We start from the raw sequence: 8,081 nt of genomic DNA, 5'->3' as shown, positions 1-8,081 counted from the left end.
CAAGAATTCTGAAAGAAACATACATAATTTTACAAACTCATATGTGGAAGTCGGGCACGCTTCGACACGGATTGGGCTAGCTCACACCGGGGAAGTAACCTCTGCGAATGTTCATGAGTCGTGATGATCGCTTACCAACTGGCGAAGCACCAACTCAGTTGCCCGCTATGACATAAAAACATAAACCAATTTCGTAAGTTAAAAAAAATTGTTTCCTTTTTATATCCAATGATGGAATTCTTATGAAAATAACTCTGTTCGTAAAATTCGTTTGCAACACAAGCCTTTTAAAATGCTGCAAAACATACCTTTTAGATAAATAAAAAATTGGTTTTAAACGGAGCAGTGGCAAGCTCAAGTGCGTTGTATTTAACTAAATGACACTGCTTTCTAGAAGTTTCTTTTAATACACGTCTCCCGTACTGTCTCGTATTAAAATTTGACCTTCCTTTTATTACAGTCACCTCGCACCGTACCACAAAGGCTGTCACAAAACCACAGCCGCAGCAAAGTTCGTGGCAAGTCACATTGTAGTTTGAACGCACGCTTCATATGAAATACTTCATTTAATAAAGTGAAATTTAATATTACAATCGTTTATGTTCACTTAGATTATTTAATTGTTTACAAATTAAAATAAATACCAATAAGGCACAACATGCATGAATTAATTTTATGTATTTTGACACTCAATGACATGATATGAATGAAAATAATTTCTTATAAAAACCAAAAAAATAATCGACCATCGGCTGTAAACACGCAGAGTTATCGTTAGTTAGTTAATTATTCAACGAAACAAAATATTAGAATCGGTTTATGTACCTTCTTCGTTTTTGTCGTCGAAGGAAAAGGTCATCAGATTTTTAATAAAATGATTCTCTGGCTGAGATACTTATTCGTATTGTCTAGAATTGCTTGTAGGTGTAAATGTCAATGTCATCAAGTTATTAATTAGTGAAAATAGTGTTATTTACCGAACAGTTGTTAAGCACATATTTACTGATGGATTACATAATGAGAAAAACTGTGTTAATAAATATTTAATTTACGAAGATATTATTATTATCTTTTGCTTTATAATATATCTAGATTTGGTAAATAAATATTTTTTTCATTAATCAAGTTTATATAAACATTCTAGCTGATCCGACAAACGCAGTTCTGCCTAACTCTTATCATTTAGGGGTATGATAAATAGATGTTGGCCCATTTTCAGACCCACGCGATATGCACAGGAAATTTCATGAGAATCGACCCAGTCGTTTCGGAGGAGTATGTTAACTAACATGGTGACACGAGAATTTTATATAAAAAGTAATTAACCTATTTACGAACTCGTCTTGCTTCATCCTCAATTAGAAACAATAATTAAAATTTCATCACTCAAGAAGATTATAACTTCTTTTCAGTCATTTGCATATTTTTCTGGGATATTTGAAACGACTAAGAACAGTTTTATTAAATTTGTTATAACGGACCAAATCGAGTTGCTTCGAATTTCTTTTCTGGGATTCCTTACAAATTTCAAGTATACTTTTTTGGAATAATTAATACGAAATGTTTTTTGAAGATGTTTCTCTTGAAAGAGAAAGATAAAAATTGTGTAGGCACATTTTATAAGTGCGGCAAACATATATTATTCTACACATTAGTAGTACACATTAGTTTATTGAATTTCATAATAATTGATGACGTCAAGTCTTAGAAAAACATTGGTTAGACAAGTTGAATATATTTTAGACAATTTACTTACAAATTCGTACTGTGAAATTTACAGTCACTTTGAGTGTTGAATGCGTTTACGCATACCCAAAATCCCTGAGCCCTGGGTTATATGTTAGACTCTCACTAAGAAACAGTGGCATACTAAAGTCTAGTAGAGTTCCGTCGGTCCACACTTTTATTGTTTCGAGTCTACCATCCTGAGTCTACAAATATTTTTGCCAAGGAAGCATAATAGTCTAGCATTTCTAACATAGGAATGTATATTATATTTCATTGTACTTACATCCCTTACAACCACAGAGATCTTTAAAGTTCTTTGTTAACCGTTACCTTACAATTTTTTATGAAATAAATACATTATAAATTACTAGCTGAGCCCCGCTGTTTCACCCGGGTAAGTCCGTATCCCATAGGATTAAAGGGATAAAAAGTTGCCTATATGTTATTCCAGTTGTCCAGCTGTCTACGTACCAAATTTCATTGCATCTGGTTTTTGAAAGAGCAACAAACACACACACATCTTTACAAACTTTCGCATTTATAATATTAGTAGGATTAGTAGGATAGTAGGATTATTTTATTTTCTTTTTCCTAGTTATTTTTATGTGCTTAACTACTCTCAACATAATTACGATACTTGTAGATTAAACATGCTTTAAATATAACCCCAAACCTTCAAATGTACTGAGAGTTCAATTTTTACTTAAAATTGAGCATTTCACAACGACCTGCAAATGTCTGGAAAATTTAACCTGCTTGTACAACGTGACACATTAAATTGAATTTCTTTTAGCGAAACAAAAAGAAAAACACAGAAACACGGGACAATTAAGAAAATACGTTTTTCATTATCCCGTTTGTGATCTAGTTTGGAGAATAGGGAATGGGCATATACAACCAAAGTGGATCTCTATTGAATACAACATTTTGCCACTCTTCATTCTATCTTTAATTTTGTCTTGAAATTAAATATATTGGCTTCTATATCATTTCTAATATTAAAGCCGCCTGGTTCAGTGGTGAGAACCTTGGATTTAACTCGACAAGTAACTAAATCCGATATGTTAGATTGAATGATAAATATTTCGTTTTATGTACATGTGTTTGTATCAGCAATAAAGGTAAATAAAATTTGTTAATTATTTTGAAATAATTGAATTGGGGTTTTTCCCGCACGTGATATTTATATTATTTATATGGAAGTCGGCCGAACCACAAAGGTAGCATGCGAATATTCATATGTTTCATGCTATGAGTGGCCCGTTTCCTTTTCCTCATCTTTAGCAGCTCATTCCTTTATTCCTATCGTCAATTATACCCTTATCCCTTATCCGTTAAAAGCGGGCAATTACAGAGGTTCTACAAGTGTTAGAATATAATAAATAAAACTAACATCTGAGTTAAGTTATAATTAACAATTTATTGTTAGTATTTTTATAAACATTTCATAACCCTTGCAAAATTATAAAGAACTAGCTGCGCCTGCGTTTCACCCGCGTAAGTCCGTATCCCGTAGAAATATCGGGATAAAAAGTTGCCTATATGTTATTCCAGTTATCCAACTATCTACGTACCAAATTTCATTGCAACCGGTTCAGTAGTTTTTGCGTGAAAGAGCAACAAACACACAGACACACATCCTTACAAACTTTCGCATTTATAATATTAATAGAATAGGAAGTAGGACAATCTGTTAAAACTATTTCCTGACAACATCCATGGCGGAGGAAGGCCTAAAAGAATAGCAAGCAAGTAAGTCAACTGAAACTACTCCATTCACTTGACTTTGCCATAGATGAATTACACTTCATTATTTAGTAATAGCCCACTTGCATTTCTTGTGTCTTTTTATGCCATAAGCAGGAAACGGAGCCACTGCTTCGTCTGGTGGTGAGCGATCACCACCGCCCATAAACATTCGCAGAGTATATAGCTTGTATTGGAAAAGGAAAAAGGATAGGATAGACGACAGGAATGAAGGAATGGACAATTGCTAGCTCTGTTCTAAAAAAATTATTAATTATTAAAGCAAGTTACATGTGTAACCTAGATGTACCTAGATAATTAGCGATATATACACATGGACATTGTACTTATACTCAGAGTTAGTAGACCGTCAAATCATTTTATAGGTTCTTTACAAATTAAACATTTCTATTTCGAGACGTCTTAAGGTTTTATACAAGGCCGTCAACTTGCCTAGATCCTTTCATGCTTTCTGCTTTTATTATTGTCCTTTCTATACAATCTCTTAGAGAAACCCTCTCTTATAAATGCCTTAAACTAAATTATGTTTTCGGAATTATATTATATTTACGAATACTTATATATATGGCGAAAAGTAAATAAAAAAGTATCATGTATTGACATGTAGGAAAACTAGAAACGTATATAAAAAACACTACAAGGGAAAAATAATATTTTATACATACAACAAAATAGAAACAAAAATTAAGTATTATTGATATATTAAAATGAGTGTATAACTATCAAACCGTTATAATTTACATAATTTTTTTTTTAAACTTCAGTAGATCCCGAGTCATAAACTAACAAAGTATACCTTTTTTATAATACTAGTAACGACAGTGTTGATGAAATTATTGTGGTCTCACAGAATGACATTGAAATGAGTTTTCAATATGAAATATGTAATATGTAATGATAACTTCTTCAATATGAAATATTTAATATGTAATGATGGTAAAATAAATTATTTAGGTATAGGAAAATAATTTTATATTCACATCTTAGTAAACAAAAAATAATAATTACCAATAATGTAAACCTGAAGGGTTTTTTTTGCATTGGCTGATCTCAGGGACCACTGAACCGATTTCAAAAATTCCTTCACCGTTGGATAATTTCGTGATCGCTGAGTATTATGGACTAAACATGAACTACGGACGAAGCCGGAGCAGACCGCTAGTGTCACATAAATTGTCCTTGTTTTATATAAATTCAATTTTCTTTAACCAAGCTTTCCAAATTTAAACAAACATTTTATCTTGTTTATATTACCTAATCTTTCGCTATATTTCCATATCAACAAAATATAAAACAAACGAACGCAAACGTAATACAGATACAATATATCAGTGAGAGTTTAATTGGTGGCTTGCGGTATTTTCAATTTTTTATTAACTGCAGGAATCCACAGGCTTTTGTGATTAAATGTGTTCATGCAATCTCAACTTTCAATTCTGAATTCTATTTGAATTCGAGCCGGTGGTATTAAGTGATCAGTGCGACTCTGTGTGTAATAACAAACAAATTAATTAAGGAATAGGATCTTGTTTTGTTCAAGGTCTCTTTTTCGTTCGCCTTTCTCAACTAATAATGTTTAAATCGAGAATTTCCAGTTAATTAACAATTAAATACAATGTAGTTTTGTAAAGGAAATATGTTATTATTAAAACATTTGACGCAAGAATATTTAACGAGAAAGCATTTTTTACAATTAGATTTTAATAAAGAACCCAGTTGCGCCTATATCATAAACTTTATTGCGAAAAACATATTGAAATTCAAATTATTTTTTAATAAACCAAATATTTGATATAAAAAAAGATTCATGTGTTAAACTTATAACCATTTGTATTTTTATATTCAATATTAACAAGCCGTATAAACAAAATTTCGTCAGTTGAGCTATTTAACCACAACATAATATTTGCTTATGGTTCGCACTCATATAGTACCAGCTGATTTCATTACTTTAATGAGTACATTTACCACAGACAATTCTAAGCACTAAAATTTAAATGTTAATTTTCAAGAGTATCAACGCCTCCTGGGTACAGTGGTTAACGCATGAGCGTAGAACCAAGGGGTTGGGTTCGATTCCCGAGGGACGTATAAAAAAAAATGACTCGGTCTGGCAGGACACAGAAGGCTGATCACCTACTTGTCGATTCCATAAAAAAAACTCTCTCAAAAAACTCTATTATTATACAACAAGTTGAGGTCATGGTCAATTATTCATTATAATACAAAGTTTTTAAATATACAACAGTCAAATTGTTGCGTTAAGTATTGCCGAAGTACGAAGTAAAACTTTACCGTTTATATTACAAGGTTGAACATTCAGAAAAGATTTTATTGTGAAAGTTTTCACAACCTTCGAAAATTTCAACAGTAATTATTATTATTATAAGGCTGTAAAGAACTTGGTCTTCATTTCAGTGGGTTCCTCTTAATTCATGGGTAAACTTTGCAAAAATGTTTTCTTTTTATTACGAATACCTATATCTAAATATTTTCAACATTTTCATGTGCCCTTAGTTTGAATAAATTGATTTGTCTTTTGCCTAGTTTGTGTAAGTATAGTTATTATTGTTAAAAGATCGTTGTTCAGTGTTATAAATTTAATTTGTTTTTGCTAATATTTTTGTAATTGCGTTATAGGTAGGTAAATCCTATGCTACTCATATTATAAATCCGTAAGTTTGCAAGCATGTGTTTGTTGCTCTTTCAAGCAAAAACTGCTGAATCTATTGCAACGAAATTTCGTACGTTGACAGCTGGACAACTGGAATAACATATAGGCAACTTTTTATCCCGATATTCCTACGGGATATGGACTTACGCGAGTGAAACCGCGGGGCGTAGCTAGAATTATATACAGCTCTAGGCTAGCTAGGCTAGCTACAGTCTACTAGCTAGCCTAGCTAGCCTAGCCTAGCCTAGCTTTATCCTATATATATATATGGATATATAAGGGTCTTCTACGCATTTTTGGTCCAGAATGATCCAGAATCTGAAGAGCACATGATTAAGGTAAAGGCTCGTTTAATCATCTGCTCAGATGTCCATATCAAGTAACCGAACCATTGATGACGTCTTTCTGAAACCCTCTTTTCAATTGGTCTAATTTTAAAATGATATGAGTGTTATCAAAATGTACAATAAAGTATGCAAGCCACAAATTTACACAGTATCCATTATAATTTATCGAATATGTATACTCAAAATGAACCTTCATACAACTAGTAAAACTTTACAATGCATTAAAACTTGCTAACTAAGCGATCTCATCGTTAATACTACTTAAGCCTCGAACATGTACAGGATGGTTCCATGCACAAAGATTGTACATTAATTATGACAGCCTTGTCGTATACGGACATCGACTCACTAAGCGATATTATGTAGCTGATGGTAATATGTATCTATTGGTAATAACTTATATCTATTTAGAAATTAAAAACTTTTTAACGGATTTTTTAACGCGATTTATTCATTATATTATTAACCCGACGTTTCGAACACTTTACAGCGAGCGTGGTCACGGGGAGAGGGAGGAGTAAAATCAAACACAAGAAAACTTATATCTAATTAAAAGTTAGTACGCGATTGTTAATTCATGATTGAGGTAATTGAATGTAGATTTGGTTATTGTTTTGATGTTTACAATGCATATTGGGGTGCCCCTTAGGCACATGGAATCGAAAGAGTAGAAGAAATACGATTGCTGAGGTGGGATTACGGGTGGCCGAGAGGCTAGGCGTTGCTAAAAAGTCGCTGGTTCGAATCCCGCCTCGAGATAATTTTTTTTTAATTTCACAATGCATATTGTATTCTAAATATATAAAACGGGTGGATAATTATGTAGATATGTTAATAAACGCAATCAAACAATCGGTTGAAATTTGTGGAGCTATCGAGTAACAATACAAAAAAAAAACGCTGTCTTGTCTTACATTTCCCTGTTATATCATTTTACTATCCAAACTATTATAATATTTCTCTAATGTACTTGTGAGTTTGTCTGGAAGAAATCGCTCTAAGACGATAACACCCCCTATTGTACTTAGTTGTAAGCTTTGACCTGTTTGTTTCTTTTTTTCTCTCCTTTTTAATAAAGGCAATAAAGAATACACAAATAAATCGTCAAATTGAGAACCATCTTCGTTTTTCAGAATATCAATTAAAATATAAGAAGTTAGTACAAAGTATTCTTGATCTTCAAACAACCTCTATCTGTGTTTATTTTTGAAATATTGCAATTGTTGCATTTATATTAAGGTACGATGAATTTACGTTAACAAAAACGACCACGTGTTGTCGTGTATTTCATCCAAGTAAATTAAAAGTTTGCTTAAACATATTACGTTATTCTTTCTCTACTAACTATATCTTTAAATTACTCACGTCATGCCTACTCCACATAAATGGATAAAGCAAAGTAAAATAAGAAGACAGTCAATTAAAATCAATGCAAATAATATCAGAGAAGATTTACTTAAGAAGAAGGCTATAACAGAGTGAACGTATCAATTAAACATTTTGCATAAATGGAAAGATACTCCATTTGAGTCGTAGTAGAATCTAACAGAAACTGATGAGGCTAT

Source organism: Zerene cesonia, chromosome 7, assembly GCF_012273895.1.
Source record: "Zerene cesonia ecotype Mississippi chromosome 7, Zerene_cesonia_1.1, whole genome shotgun sequence".
NCBI lineage: Eukaryota > Metazoa > Arthropoda > Insecta > Lepidoptera > Pieridae > Zerene > Zerene cesonia.
Note: the sequence above shows the minus strand (reverse complement) of the source record.